Source organism: Myxine glutinosa, chromosome 5 (assembly GCF_964187855.1).
Source record: "Myxine glutinosa chromosome 5, kmMyxGlut1.1, whole genome shotgun sequence".
Taxonomy (NCBI): Eukaryota; Metazoa; Chordata; class Myxini; order Myxiniformes; family Myxinidae; genus Myxine; species Myxine glutinosa.
The window spans coordinates 10,156,444-10,173,866 of NC_136265.1; positions in this window are offsets into that span (position 1 = coordinate 10,156,444).

A 17,423-nucleotide genomic window follows, 5' to 3' on the forward strand; every position below is an offset into this window, starting at 1 on the left:
TCTACACACTTTGTCAGTGGTTCTCTTGTTCGTGTTCCTTTAATGTACTTTTAAGTTTTCCCAGGTGGACTGAATATGCAAACTTTATCCATCACAGTTGAGCTTGAAGATGATGTTGACTGACGCAAACATATTTGCTTTTTCTCAACTTCATCTTTTTTTGTTGCTTCAAGTCCCGTTTCATAGTGAAGAGCTTCCGACATTTCAGATGATAATGTACTTGTGGTAGCAGTTTCACATATCTATTCCATATCTGCCCTTCTTGCGCATTTTCTGCAATTTCCAGCAAAGGACAATGCTGTCGTAACCGTGCAGCTCTGAGGAGGGAATTCCAGGATTCCAGATCCCTCTGTGAAGTGAGACCAGTATGTGGATCCTCACCAGTCATATGAATAATGCAAATCGTTTCCGTGCTGTCCATTTTTTTCATTGACCTAAAATAAATAAAATGACATGAGAAATAATCACAGCAATTTCTGAATTGTCAAAAAACAATAAAGAAGTCAGGAATCCTGCAAGGAGAATATATATAGGTACGTGACTATCAGCTGCTGAGTCGCGCGTCGCTGTGACACCACTACTTGTTCTGCCAGCGATCTCGGCTATCTGCACAGCCCTCTATTGCTATCGCTGCAGAGATCGTATTTGTTTTTCTTAGATGAACCGGAAATACTTATGATGTAGTTCAGATTTTCCCCTTTGACCTCGTCTTCCAACCTTTATTTTCCGACTTCGAGAAGTAGGTGAATTTATTGCCGCAAGTTTTGGTTGTCAAAACTATTCACTGATTTTGACGAAGGTAAGTTTATATCGTTCTGAAACGAATTTACTGTGTTAGTTTGTATATTTCTGTTACGTGCCCCTCCCCAAACCCCGGTCACGGTGTACCTCCGAGCCCCGAGAGGAGTCACGGCAGAAAGATGTGTTATTCTGTATGTCCAAGATCAATGGTGAAACCACACCAATTGTTACCAACAAACAAGTATTGAATTAAGATCACACAAGAATAACAGAACAAAAACAATAGTAATCAATTGTACAACAAATATACTCTTCCTATGATGGTACCATCAGTTTCGTACAATATAACTCACTGTGCTCCAAGTGAGTGAAACAAGAACATCCCCAATGTCTCTCTCCCGGCTTCAAGACAAAGTCGATCCACTCCAGTGATCATCCATATGATGTTGTATCGAGACCAGAATCCCGTTCGGATGACAGTCACAGTCCCACTGCCAAGCTGCGCCAAGGCACCCTCAAGGCGACTGGGAAATCACACCCTCGGGTATGGACGTTCCACGGCTCCCAATCGGCGACCCGCAGATTTTCCACTTAAAAGCCACGTTGCACACACACACCAGATCCATGTCTGAATGCGGTGAAAATGGTTGAAGCGAGATGAAACCTTGAGCGAAGCGGCCCGTTCTCGTGGCGACGGCCCGTTCTCGTGGCGTAATGGCACTCCAACGATTCTCTTCGGTATCGACCGCAAAACCTGCCACGCAGGTTTATCTGTCACAGCGATGACAACTCTGTCGCAGGAATCCCTTTCCCGGGAAACTCAACGTTCACTCATGACTCTCGTTCGCCAATCGTTCACTCCAGACCTCGAAGCAACTAGGCTTCTTCTGCCATTGACTCACTCGCTCCGCCTTCTTTTCCTCCTCCTCCTCTTCGTCGTCGTCCAGTTCCGGTTTCATTTAAAACATTGACTTTTTTACCTTTTGAAAATAGTAACCTCTATTTCCCTTAAACGTCAACAATAATAGTACATGGAATCAAAAATGTTTACAGTGGATGAAAACCACAACAACGGAAGTGACGAATCCGTAACATTATCCACATCTAGTTTTAATATTTAGTTAATTTGAGCCCCGAAATGACCATAATGACCTTGTGTTTGACCATAATAATAAAAAGGTCACACATTTTTCCTTTGTTTTTATTGATTACATTGAACCAAAATTGTGCGTAATTGGTAAATGTCAAAATGCTTTAACTCTCTTAATATTAGACCGAGGACAATGATCTGGGTATCATTTTAATGGTATTTTCATGATCTTTCCAATGGTACCAGTTGCAAAGGATTTCCTTGTTTTTGAAATTTTTTGTCATGTACCTAATTATTATATATTGGTGAGAAATGCATATTTTATTTTCTATATTTTAGAAATAAAAAAATAGCATTTGGAGGTACCAGCAGGGTGTAAGCTTTCATTTGGTACCTTATTTATATGTCTATTATATTCAGCCATCACATACAGTGGATTCAGAAAATACAGTCACGTGAAAAAGTAAGTACACCCCATGTAAAGTTTTGACTTTTTCAACACATTTCAACATACATCTATTTGATCTTCATTTCAACAATATTGATAGATAAAGGTGATATAATATAACAAATATCATGAAACATTTACATTTTGTAGTCCATTGTATAATTTAAATAAACATAAATGCAAATTTCACATGTGGGAAAAGTAAGTACACCCCATGAAATGTTTTTTAAAATCTTTTTTAACATATGTGGACATATCAAATATAAGTTTATATCTTCATATAAACAGTATCTACAGATAAAGGTGATCTAATTGAACAAAAAACAATGCAAAATTGACTTTACAATAATTAATTCAACAAAAAATTAACAGAGATGCCATTTCCTTCTGTGGAAAAAGTAAGTACACCCTTGGCTCTAATAGATGGTATTGCCCCCTTTGGCAGAAACAACCTCAAGTAAGCGTTTCTTATAACTGTCTAACAGTCTCTGACATCGACGAGGAGAAATTTTTGCCCACTCCTCCATGCAGAATTCTTTCAGCTGTGCGATGTTTGAGGGGTTTCTTGCATGCACAGCTCGTTTCAAATCCCCCCACAACATCTCGATGGGTTTTAGATCCGGGCTTTGACTTGGCCATTCCAGAACCTTCCATTTCTTTCTTTTCAGCCATTTCTCGGTGGATTTACTGGTATGTTTAGGGTCATTGTCATGTTGCAAGGTCCACCTTTGGTTGAGCTTCAACTTCTGACAGATGGCCTCACATTATCCCCAAGCACCCCCTGGTACAATGAAGAATTCATAGTGGATTCTATGCTGGTGAGCTGCCCAGGCCCTGATGCAGCAAAGCTGCCCCAAACCATAATATTTCCACCACCATGCTTTACAGTTGGTATCAGGTTCTTGTGGTCAAATGCTGTCTTTGGTTTTCGCCAAACATGTCTTCTGTTACTGTAGCCAAAAACTCTACCTTTGACTCGTCTGTCCAGAGCACATTGTTCCAGAAGTGGTGGTCTTTACCTAGGACCTAGGTGTTCATTGGCAATCTTTAGTCTTGCCCTGATGTTCTTTCCGGACAGCAAAGGTTTCCTCCTGCCACATCACCCATGTAGATCAAATTTGTGCGGCCTCTTTCTAATGGTAGACTCGTGCACTTTGACATCAACAGTGGCAAGAGCTACCTGTAGGTCCCGTGAGACATTCTGGGGTTCTTCGAGACTTCTTTCAGCATCTTTTTCAGACATTCAGTTTTTTCTTTTTAATAAATTTGCAAAACTTTCTAAAATCCTGTTTTCTCTTTGTCATTATGGGGTATTGAGTGTGGATTGATGAGGGAAAAAATGAATTTAAACGATTTCAGCATAAGGCTGCAACATAACAATGTGAAAAAAGTGAAGGGGTCTGAATACTTTCTGAATGCACTGTATATGACCAGAATCTTTGGAGTTAAAATGACTTACAAGGACATTTGTGTGACACATCGAACTGATCGAGGTTCCTTTGAACAACTAATTTTGAAATGAAAGCTACTCATTTGAAACTGCTACCAGGCATAAATGGTATCCTCACACACAAAGCTATCAAATTATACCAATGAACCTTGTCCACCCAGTTGGTACCGATGGACCCCTCCACCTGATGGACGACATGGGATGCAATTTGTAAACAAACATTTGCTTTATACCGTGTATCCCTCCCTCCTCCCCAGCCCTCAACCTTCCACAGATCTACCGATGTCCCTGTTCTCTACTGTTGTTGTGCTTGTGTGCTTCCCTCTATCTCCCCTTCTTGTCTCCCGCTCCTTTCATTGTATGTTTTATGTGTCTGTGCATGTTTTTATGTTTAATATGTTAGCTGTTACACGAGCCTCGATTCTGCATCCCCCAAAAAAAAAAAAAGAATATTAAAAAAACAAAAAAACATGAACACGACAAACATGAAAAAGTACCCTAACTCCCCTTGCAAAGAATTTCCAAAAACAGGTGTGAATAGAAGAATCCGCACAGGAAAATGAAACAGCAACAAATACAGTCCCAACAATTGCAAAAAAAGACCAAATAAATATATAAAAATAATTATCAAGAAACACACCAACAACTGGGAGATTGACAAAAGAGCAGGAAAATACAAAATAAAATTGGACAGAGTGGGGATAAACAAAGAAGGCTCATTGGAATGGCTAAGAGGAGGTCAGCTCAACTGGGACGGAGAACGAATAATAATAAATGCCCAGGATTAAGGACACTACACAAATGGATTAAAAAAGATGGTGGGACTGAGTCAGATGGACAAATGTAGATTCTACAAGACAGAAACAGAAAGTACTAGTCACCTGCTCTTGGGATGCAAAAAAACTTTTATCAGAACAACTTTGCACACAACGCCACAATTGATGATTGAGATATCAGTGTTTTATGGCATGCTTGTGACTGCATCTACTGGCCCGGCATGAATGCCAATGTTCGGGACTTCATCCAGAAATGCGACACTTGTAGTGCAACGGTGGCCAAACAAACCAAAGAGACACTAAAGTCTCATGACATCTCACAACGCCCATGGGAGAAACTGGCAGCAGACATATTTTACCTGCAGGGCATGCGATATCTCGTGCTGGTTGACTACTACTCAGGGTTCATTTAACTTGATAAGCTGGAGGACATGCGGGCATCCACAGTAATCCACAAAATCAAGGCTCATTTCGCGCGCTATGGCATACCGACATTGACATTTGCGACAATGGCTCCCAGTTGGTGTCCGCGGAAATGTGCAATTTTGCATCAGACTGGGGGTTTCACTTCAGGACCTCATCACCAGAGTACCCAGAAAGCAACGGTCGGGTTGAAAGTGCTGTCAAGATTGCCAAGCAGTTATTGAAACGTGCCTTTCGATCCAAATCGGATCTGTACCTTGCGTTGCTTGACTACAGAAACACCCCATCTCAGGACACAAGTTACAGTCCGGCCCAATGCCTCATGGGTCGCCGGACACGAACGTTGCTTCCAACCACCAATGCGCTGTTGACTCCGTCTTGGCCTCGGCACGTACCAGAAAAGATAGCAGCCAGTCAGAGTCGCCAAGCGCACTACTACAACCGCTCAGCCATTGATCTGCCTCCTTTAGTGCGTGGTCAGGTCATGCGCATCCAACCGTCTGGTCGTTACAGAGAGTGGAGGCTACCCACTGTTGTGCGCCCTGTTTCAGAGCGGTCGTACCAAGTCAGAACACCTGAGAGCCGTGTGTATCGTCGGAATAGACGGCATCTCCGGCAATGGAGGGGGTGATTGATGACAGTAATGTCTGTGACACCTCGTCTGAGGTGTGTGAAGCTGCTGCAGAGATGTGCAAGGTCCCTACAGAAGGTAGTGTGACGGATGATCTAACTAGCGTTGAGTTACCCCCGGTCGTGGGTGAAGGTGAGGCCTCGCCCTCCCGGGACTCAGTGATGTATAATCAACCTGGTGGGCAGACACGGTCTGGCAGACTTATACGCAGGCCCACCAGGCTGAATGATTTTGTCTGTGATCCATGTGAGAGAGAGAGAGAAAGAAAGAGAGAGAGACTTTGACTTTTGACGTCCTTTTATTCCAAAAAATATAAAGTGCATGGATGTACAGTGTATAAAATCAACAAAGCCAAAAACAAGAGAAAACGATGAAGCGAGGAAACAATACAGATACATGCGCTGATCAGTTCAAATTTTACCGAAAACAAATGCAATCTTCTGCAGCAATACTACGAAGTGTAGAAATTATGAACAATCAAGAGAAAAATAATACCAACTCGTTTTGGCGGACTTCACAGACACTTTTCAAACACCATTTTTCTACAAATCCATCAATTTCACCCATGATCTTGGAAAACTCAAACTCATGTTTTAGCCTTGCAGCACACAGTGCATTGAAAAACGTCATGACATTGCATAGATGAATGGGCTTACCATTCCGCTTCTCCTTTCTGGACAGGTAAGTAGCAAGCTTTGCTGTAGCTACAAAAAAGCACAACAGTTCATATTCTTTGTTGTGTTGCCGTCTCTTTTTGAGCCCAAAAATAAAGGATCGAAAAGTAAATCTGAAATTCATTTTGAACGACACAAAGTCTAACCATTCAAATAAAGGAAAAAGTCTTTCACAACCAATAAAAAAATGAAAAACATCCTCATTTACAGAACAAAAGGGGCAACATGCAGATATTGGGGCAAAATTCCATACATATGTATTGCATGGGATGATCCAGTGGGCAAGGCGCCACTGAAGATCACCTGTTCTTTTGTTGATCAGCTTACAATACATTGATCCCCATACAGGTTCATTGGGGGGCCCGGCAGGGAGTAGCCTCTTCCATCGTGCTACTCAATTTAGCGGAGGAATACCAAGAACTTGAGATAACCACCACCTATACAGGCTCTTGCTGCTCTCAGCGTGCAATACACTTGTCCCTGTGCTAACAGGTGGAAGTTCCTTGGGAAAGCAGTCAAAAATCAGTTTCGGAAACGGGGACTCGTTGGGGTGTCCAAAAGTATTGCAAGTCCAAAGTTTCTGTAGCTGATGACGTTTTTGAACAACTTTCCTCAAAATCATTCCAATTGTCTTCTTGGACCGAATCGCCGTCAAGGTTGAAATTTCCTCCACATTCCTCCACCCGACACCGGAGTTTGGCCGAAGGTGCCATACTTTGTTTATGCCTGCCTCAATAAAGCGTTGGCACAAATGACGACTCTTGAGAACATCAGGGAAGAGAGGATTGAAGAACAGGGGTTCAACCTCGAACATCCCTGGGGAGTAAGTGTCTGCTTTACGGCTCACAGAAAGTCTTTCCCAGGCACTGAGAAGGCTCTGGTAAAATATGGGGAGCGTTGATGTATTCACGTACTTAAGGTGAGTCAGGAATACTTCGAGACCATAGCCGAGTCTACCCGCCTGCTGTAAAATATGGCAAGCCAAGGCATGGTTTGGCAGGTTTTCACCAAATAGGAGGCGTTGAATGGAGCACAGGCGAAAAGCCATGAGACGGGATCTCACGTGAACAAGGCTCTGACCACCTTCAGATGAAATATGGCATATTACGCTTGGCCGCAGCCAATGATGGCCTCCCCAAAAAAAGTCCACAAGTTTGGCCTGTATCCTGTCCTGCAGCACTTCTGGTGGTTGCAGGCAAATAAAGCGATGCCACAACGTTGTAGCAACCAAGTTGTTTGCCACTAAGACTCGGCCCTTAAATGAGAGGTGCGGTAGGGCTCTTTTCCACAGGTTCAGCCTCCTGTCTATTTCTCCAGTCACACCTTCCCAATTCCTTTTCTCAAATTGTGTAGAGCCCAGGGACACACCAAGGTAATCAACACCATCTGCTTTCCACTCCAAGTTTTCTGGAAGAGCAGGCAGATGTGTTGAGACAGGTAGGCAACTATTAAGGTATGGCACCCAAAGAGCTTTGCTTTTCGTCCAATTAACCTTCAGAGATGAAGCCATGAAAAAGGTTCTTAAGGACTTTACAAGAGCAAAAATGTCTTGGTGGTTTTTTATAATGACGCAAACATCATCTGCATAGGCCGATATAGTCATTGGTGGGCTTCCAGGAAAACAGGTCAGGCCAGAGATATTCTTTCTCAGTGTGCAAAGTAATGGCTCCATTGCTAACGCAAAAAGCAAACCTGAGACTGGGCAACCCTGCCGTACCCCCCTCTGAACCTTTATGGGGGGAACCAGTTCATTGTTCACCTTAATTACACTGGAGATGTCAGTGTACAATAGAGTTATAAAGGCCCTGAAAATTACCCCAAACCCACATGCTTCAAGAACATGGCACAAGAAAACATGGTCAATGCTGTCAAAGGCTTTTTCAAAGTCTAGAAAACATATTCCAAAATCATTTTGGTCATGGCGAGCATACATTAAATCCCGCACGAAAAAAATGTTGTCGTAAATCGAACGACTGGGGATGCAGAATGTCTGATCAGGTAAAACCAGATCACCAATGACTTTTTTCAAACGATTTGCCATTGCTTTCGAAACCATTTTATAGTCAGTGCACATTATTGAAACCGGTCTCCAATTCTCCATCCGCCGGAGATCTCCTGACTTTGGGAGAAGACTCACCACTGCTCTCCTTAGACTTAGTGGCATTACACCTTTTCGCAAGGATTCTTGAAGTACAATCAATAGTTCCGGGCCCAAAATGTCCCAAAATTCCATGTAAAACTCAAGCTGGCAGGCCATCCATTCCCGGAGTCTTTCCAGATTCCATTCCAACCAGGGCACGCTGTAACTCATCAAGGCTTAAAGGCACATCCAGCTCCAGGCGTTGAGTCTCAGTTAGGGTTGAGAGATGGCAGGTAAAACATTTTATTTTATCCTCATATATATCTTTTTTAGCAAATAGTTCAGAATAATACTTTCTAATAGTGATTTTTACCCCATCAGAACTTGTAATTTCATTCCCACTGGGGTCCTTAACTGATAAAATAAGCTGGGGAGGCTTCGTTTCAGCTTCTAAGTGAAAGAAGGCTTTGCTAGGACTATCTGATACTTTAATGCTTTTTACTCTCAGTCTAACTAGTAGTCCTGCAGCCTTCTCCTGTAATAGTTCCCGGAGTTGGGTCCTTTTTTCAAGGAGCAATTTATAATTTGTCTCATTTTCTTGCTCTGCCATTTTGTTTTGCAGTTTTAGAATTTCGGTTTCCAACCGTGCCAATGTGATTTGACTTTCATGAGTGATGTGGGAATTAAACTGTTGACAAAACAGTCGTATATGAGTTTTCATATTATCCCACCAAAGGTTAGTGGAAGCAAAGAGGGGCTTTTTTCCAACTATAGCTATCCATAGGATGCGAAAGGCTTCCTTAAACAGGGTATCATCCAAAAGACTTGTATTGAATTTCCAATAGGCGCTCCTCCATTTGAATTGAGGGAAAGATAGGCCCATCGTGACCATGTGGTGGTCAGAGAAGATGGAAGGGGTAATAGTTGAGGAGGTTACAATATTCCTTAATCGTGGGGTGATGTACCAGCGGTCAAGCCTCGCTAAGGATACTTGGCCATTGGAGCATCGACACCATGTAAACTGCCGGTCATTTGGGTGCATCAATCGCCATACATCCAAAAAAGCCCCACCTGAAAGAAACTGTGAGAGGTCACCATGGGACTCGGGATGTGGTTCCGGTGAATTTCTGTCTATTTTGGGCTCTAGCGTACAATTGAAATCTCCCCCCATGCATATGCACTGATTTGGGTCAAACAAATTTAAATGGTTGATCACTTCAGTAAAGAAGGCTTTACGGTCAGTACTCTCACTTGGTGCATATACATTAAAAATAATAAGCTTCAGGCTATTGATCACCAATTCTAGGGAGGCAAAACGTCCCCGAATCACCTCCTGAAAGAGGCAAGATTCAGGTACAAGTCCTGGTTTTAACAAAAACCCCACTCCAGCAGATACAGATGACATATTACTGAAGAAACATTTACCTTTGAACATGCTGCACCAGTCATGTTCAACCTTCTCAATAATATGAGTTTCTTGCAGTAATATTACATCAACTTGTTTCCGTTTGAATAAACTATTCACTTGGATCTGGCGGACGTGACTGGCCCCACCGCCATTTATATTGAGTGTTGCAAGATTAAGCGTCTTCATCACTCATTAGTAAATTTTGTCTGACACTGTGAGTACTCACTCTTTGCCTTTGTTATGATTTTCTTTAGTCGATGAAACTGCGATTTTGTTAGGTTTAGTTCCTCAGATTTTTTTATGACTAGTTTTGCAGCCTGAATAAAGGGAGCCAAATCAGGGAAATGATCCCCAATGATGACATTTCGCTGTCTATACGTTTCATTGAGGAATGAGAGAACAATATGGGGAGGGGTTGGGGGTTGATCTGCCATTAATTGTGATAATGCTGTTACCTCCACCTCCTCTTCCGATTCTGATAAATCAGAAAGTGGTCCAATGGGGTCTGGGTCAATACCGTTTTCTTCTCCTGCTATGCAACCTAGCCTTCCCTTGTCTGGGGGGTCCACGCATTGCTGTGTTTGGGAAACATCAGCACATTGATTACTGATTTCCTCAATTGGCATGAAATCATTATTCCCACATTCCTGTGGATTTATGTTTCCACCTTTATCTGCTATATTGGCAGATTTATTATGGATGTCAGCCTGTTCGGCGACATTCGCTTGGATCAATGATGCACCATTCACGGTATCGTGGCCTGAATTATTTACATCATTAACGTCGTCTGTGTGAGTAATGGAAGCGCGTTGTTTTAGCGGCTGAACCCTGATGCTCTTTTCTGGGTTTTCCTCTTTATTTATTTGGTCCACGCTTTGCAGAGAGATTCCAGGTGCATCCTGAAGAGTTTTTCCACCAACAACCTGCAAATCGAGCACAACCTTTTTACCTGCTCCAGATGAGTCACTATCATCCGGAGCCCTTCGTATACTCGTCCCCACTTTACTATCAGTGTCCATTTCAACATTTTGCTGAGGAGGAATAAGTACGTTCACGCTTGGAACACTGGATTCACCCTCATTAGGAATTTTAAGCGGTGGCAATGCGTTAACCTCCCCCCCACTGGGAATCTCAATTAGTGGAGCAACGTTAACCTCCCTCCCACTGGGAGTATTCATTAGTGGAGCAGCGTTAACCTCCCTCCCACTGGGCGTATTCATTAGCAGAGCAACCTCCTCCTTACAAACTATGGCAGTGTGACCTGTCTTGCCACACCTGACACACGAGGCTTTGGGACAAGAACGTTTTAAATGTCCATACGCTCCACACTGAAAGCATGTTAAGGTGGTGGACGATGCGTATAGCTGGAAATTTGCCTCTTCAAAATTAATTTTGAAAGTGATGTTGAGGCCTGTGTCGTCCCCACGGTCTGGAAGGACCATATACACCTGTCTGCGGAAGCTCATTACGTGTTTAACACGTTCATTCCGACACCCAAGAGGGATTGTTGAAATCCTCGATACCATTTTACCGTACCGTGATAGCACGGTCATTAACTTGTCATTTGGGATAAATGGTGGTACGTTAGAAATAACCACTCTCATCGCGGGAGTTAATAGCGGCGACGCCATCATAAAGTGACCGCTTTCCGTGGTTATTCCCGCACTTACCACGTCATGGACGAGTTCCTCGTCCGAAACGAACACCACCACTTTCTGGTTCATACGCGAAGCTGCACGTATATTTTCATCCCCAACAATGCTCCCCACAGCGAGGATGATGTCCTCGACAGAGACTCCATCCGGAGGCACGCACACAAACGCATGCTTCCTGGTTAAGCCTTCAAAGTCATCGCGACGAGAGCGTGCATTCGCCATTCCGGCGAAAATACCCCCCCCCCTCCCCCCGCTTGTCCGAGCCGGACAAGAGGGTATCAAACCTAAATAAACGAACTAAAGTAAAAAATAAACGTGCATTATAAGCACAGAAATGGCTTATAACGCGCCGTCAACGCCAGTAGGCCGCACCCAAAATGGGCCCGCTCTCAATCCCCTCTCTCTCGAAGGCAAAGGTGTAGAACAGATGAAAACAAATGCCAAGGCACACAGGATGGAAAAGGAGAGGGAGGGGGGCAGGGGAGGGCAGGAGAGGGGGGAAACCTCACGACGGACTCACCAAAACACAGAGCAGTTGCTCACAGCCGCCATGATGCTACACCCAACGCACCGACGGCCGATAGGTGGCGACAGAGAGAGAGAGAGAGAGAGAGACTTTTGACTTTTATGTGCTTTTATTATAAAAGTATCAAAACACACATGGAAGAACACCGCAAAATTTTTACAAGAAAAAGAAAGTTGTACAAACAAAAAGAATGTATATACATGTATATGTGGACATTGAGCGTAGGTATAATTTACAAAAACAAACTCAACACCTCATCTGTAAAACAATCGTCGTTCACACTGCCGAAACTTATCCGGGCCGACACTATTCCTTTGAAGCAAAACATCACATTTTCATCTCTGCCACTCAATTTGATCTTTCTAGTTTTATATATTGCGAGTTTAGCAATTCCGCACAGAAAATTCAAGAAAGGGACTGCTGTCTTGTTCTTGGTGCTCCTTTCAATGCCATACACAAAAATTGCAACAGAAAAAACAAACTGAAATTTATAAAAGAGCTGTTGGAGGAAACAAAAAAGGGGTACCAATCTCTTACATTTCACAAAAGCATGGGTCACATTTTCAGCCTCTTCACAAAAAGGACAAACATTCAGTACAGAAGGATCAAACTTATTAAGTAAGTATTTGGTGACCAGGGCCTGATGAACTAGTCTCCAATTTAAGTCTCCGGTTCGACCTAAGGTTGGAGACCTATACATCTCTTTCCACACTGGAGATAGGAACGAATTAGCCGGAATGATCTCATCCCACCGATTTTTTAAAGGTTTTGTGAAACCCGGTATAAGCACCTCTTGGCATATCCCATAAATAACTTTTTTTCCCATCACATGGAACACACCGCAACCATCTGACTTTGAGAAGACACCCTGTTGTTTTTTTGAGGTGACTTGGAGCTCGGGGAAATAGAGACGAGAGTCCACCACTTCATCTGCCCCAGTCCACCCGATATTTAATTCCCTGAAAGTTTTAATCACAACTCTCAAAACTTTGTCCACCATTCTATATGACCGAACCCCCACTTTTGATGTGAGAGAACCGGTGGATAACCATCCATTTAGGGAAGGCTTCATCAGGTCCCGCACTCTGTTTATTCCATTACAGGTGAAGCAATGCATAAATGACCTGGAGGTTGAAATTTCAGGGAATAAAGGATTCAGAACCAATGGCTCATGCATATATTTTTTTGCATCGTAGGACACCTCTAATCGTTGTATTCCAAGGACTTGCCAGGCATTCAGAAGGCTCTGATGAAACTCGGGGAGCAGAGTCGTGTTGACATGCTGCAGGTCCATGAGGAAGAGCTCTCGGTCATACTTCAACCCATCTGCTTCCTGCAGCCAAGCGTTTGTGAGAGGCCGCCACGGGCCACACTCACCATACAATAAACGCTTTATCGTCCACATGCGGAAAGCCATTATCCGACTCGGAACATGTATCAAGCTTTGGCCACCTGCATTTCGGGGTCTGCACACCGTGTCTGGTCCAAGCCAATGGTGGCCTCCCCAGAAAAACTGAGTTAGAACCCTCTGAATGCCTGTGACCAAGTATCTCGGAGGTTGGAGGGGGATAACTTTATGCCAAATAAAAGGAACCACCAGGTTATTTATTATTGTCACCCTTGCCTTAAGCGATAGAAGGTGGTGCAACCGTTTCCATCTAGCCAGTTTCTGCTTAATTCTTTCCAAGAAACCCTCCCAATTTTTTTGTTCATATGCTTGGACTCCGAGAAATAACCCTAAATATTTAAACCCCTCTTTGTTCCACTGCATTCCTCCTGGTAACACAGGCAGAGCTGAGGAAGGTGGACTGGGGCCCACCCATAAGGCAACACTTTTGTTCCAATTTACTTTTGCCGTGGAGGCGAGCTCAAACTGGGACAGACATCGAAAGACCTCACCCACATCATTTTGGCTGGAAACAGCAACACAAATGTCATCCGCATAAGCTGAAGTAACCATTTTGTGGTTTTTTTGTTAAGGAGACTCCTTCCACTGAGTTTCGGAGCAAAGCTAGTAAAGGTTCGACCGAGAGACTGTATAGCATTCCTGAAAGCGGGCAGCCCTGACGGATGCCTCGCTGAAAGGGAAAAGGGCAACATAAGCTGTTGTTTACCTTCAACAGACAGGATGCATTTTCATACAACAACTTAACATAGGAAACAAAATTTTGTCCAAAACCAGCTCTCTGTAGTACAGCAAACAAAAAAGAATGGTCAACACTGTCAAAAGCTTTTTCTTGATCTAAAAGAACCAAACCAAAACCATGAGATGTAGTACGACCGAGACTGATCAAGTCTCTCACCAAAAAAATGTTATCGTAAATAGAACGCTCAGGAACACAATAAGACTGATCAATATCAATCAAAAGGGGGATGACTTCCTTTAGACGTATCGCGAGCGCCTTCGACAGTATTTTATAGTCCGTATTTAGGAGTGACACAGGCCGCCAATTTGTGGCGTCTTGCAAGTTCCCTTTTTTTGGAAGGAGACACAAAACTGACCTCCGGCAACTTAGTGGCAATTCACCTTGTTCAAGGCTATCATGAAAGATGTCAAGTAGAGTAGGGCCTAGAATGTCCCAAAAGGCCTTGTAAAATTCAACTGGGAGGCCGTCAAGTCCAGGGGCTTTCCCATCTTGAATTCCTTTAAGAGCAACAGTAAGTTCTCCGAGAGAGATGCCAGGCTCCAGTTGTTGTCGCTGGTCTTCAGACAGAGATGGGAGCAGTTCAAACATCTCGTTTCTGTTTTCCTGGTTCACAGTTCTCAAGGCAAACAGCTTTGAATAAAAGTTTCGTAATTCATCTTTGATGTCACTTTGAGAAGACAGAAGCGCACCGGCAGAAGAGCGCAAAGCGTGAATTTGTTGAGGGGTCTTGGCTGTCTTTTCCAGGTTGAAAAAGTCTTTGTTTGGTTTGTCAAGTTGGATATTGTCCATTCGCAGTCGGACGAAAGCACCAGATGCACGCTCTCTCACCATTTCAGCCAGTAGTGTTCTTTTCTCTGACAACTGCTGGACATTTTCATTGGACATTCCAGATTTCTGCTCACAATAAAGTATATCGTTTTTTAAGGCAGTTATCACACCGAGTGTGTTACAGGTATTATAACGACAGTATTGCTGGCAAAAACACTTAATTTGGGATTTTGTGCAATCCCACCATTGCCTTAAATTTAGGTAGGAAAACTTTTGCATTTCACATTCCTTCCATACCATTCTGAATGCTTCTTTGAAATGCTCACTTTGTAAAAGTTTGACATTGAAAGTCCAATATGCACTTCTACACACGTGATGAGGTAGGCCACATACAACAACAACCATGTGATGATCAGAAAAACCAGATGGCCTTATATATGAATTCTTGACAAGATTTACCTTATCATGGTTAACATAAATTCTATCCAAACGAGCCATTGTCAAAAGATTTCTTGCGGCACAAACCCACGTGTACTGCCGGATATTAGTGTTCTGTGCCCGCCACACATCCACAAGTTGAAATTTTTTAATGAGCTGTGCCAAAGGCCTTGCACTCGGTGGATGAGGCTCAGGAGTGTTTCTATCAAGTTGTGGGTTGAGGGTACAGTTGTAGTCTCCCCCCAAGCAAACCAACATGGACAGGTCAATAGTGCTTAAAAAACCTGCTAACTTGTGAAGAAAAGCACTTCTTGTAGAGTTCGCACTAGGGCAGTATACATTAGTCGTGCAAATCTTTTGGTTACCGCTGACAAACTCCACAGATAATAAATGGCCCTTGCAAATTTCTCTACATCTGATCTCCAACGGCTGGAGTCTAGGATGTAAGACTACTGCAACACCAGCCTTGGCATCAACAAAAGCACTGGAGAAAAAGTGACAACCTTTAAAGATTTTACGCCACTCAACCTCAGAAGACTGATTTGCATGCGTCTCTTGTAACATCAGCACATCAATTTTTTCATTCTGAAACATTTGAAACACCTGGAGGCGACGCACACAACTGCGACCACCGTTGATGTTTAAGGATGCTACTTTTATCTCCACTCTGTTAACTATTCATAAAGTTCCTTGCCTGCTCGAGTTACACATTTTCTTAGCCTCTGGAATTGAGGTTCTGACATGTTAACCTGATAAGGTTCACGAATCATGTTCTTTGCAGTCAAAATAAAATCATGCAGATTCGGAAAGTAGTCTTTGATTTTTACATGTCTTTTCCTGAACGTTTCTTCAAGGAACTTGATAACATTTTCTTGAGAAACCATGGTGATGGTATTGTCATCACACGCCTCGCTCTCTTGAGCACCTGAAGCACTAAAGAGTGGAGTAGAAGAGGTTTCATCAGAATCAAGTGCTTCATCTTGATCTGCATCTTTTCCTCCTATTTGCTGAACACTTAGTTTTGGAAACAGCAATTCTACAGGGTCAAGGACCTCCGCACTCTTTGCAGACCCTTCCAAATTTACCATATCCTCTGTGGCTATAGGTATGTCCCCCTCCTCATCATCCCTTTCATTTTTATCTGTCAGGGAAGGGTTAACGTTATCCTCACAATCGCAAGGACTTTCCCCTTTATCTATTTTTTCCTCACTAGCAGATCCAGCTGCTAACTCGTCTGAGCGAGTTTGGTAATCAGGACAAGGACTTACCACATCCTGAGAGGATCGACTATTTTCCGGGTCATACTCAATCTCAGCAAGTGGTGCCAGCGAATCTTCCTCATGTACACACACTTCCTGTACCATCTCCATTACCGCCAAGGAGTTTCCGGTGTAGGCCTCACCCTGGAGGTCCTGCGAACCTGACACGATCTGAATCTTATTTTGTTTTTCTTCGGAATCACCGGATTCATCACTTGAACGCTTCTGACCTTTTTTCCTGGTGTCCACTACGGATACTTCCATGGTATCGTCCGCACTGTCGTGTACCGTGGACGAAATGAGAGATGGTTCAACCACTTTTATTCCCACCTTAAGTGGAGGGGCAGGGTTAGTCACCTCACGTTCTAAGTCTATCACTCCCTCCCCCATCCCCCCGGTCGGGGGGGACGGGTCAGGCGCTTCACTCACCGCAGTCGGTGCGGTGGGTGGATTAACCACTCGATCCGCCTCCTCCCTTTCATGGTGCGGTGAAGAGGAGTCGCTCCTCACCAATCCTCCACGTTCCTGCGGTTTAACCGCATTGGGACAGGCACTCCTCACATGCCCGTAAGCCCCACACTCGAAACACGTCATAGCCTCCGAGGAGGCATACATTTTGTATTCAAAGCCGTTGATTTTCACACTCAACACGACATTGAGCGTTTTTACATTTGCAGGCAGTATCATGTACACCACCCTCTTGAAGGACATGACATGTTTGAATCGATCGCAAACATTTCGCATCGGCACCATCGAAATCCTCGATACGACCTTACCGAACTTGTTTAATTGTTCGCGTAAATCCTCATTTCTAATAAATGGCGGGATATTACTGATGTTAATCTTTACCGTCGGGGCTTGTAAAGCGAACACAGAGAGGAACGTGGTCGGTTCAATGAACAAGCCTTG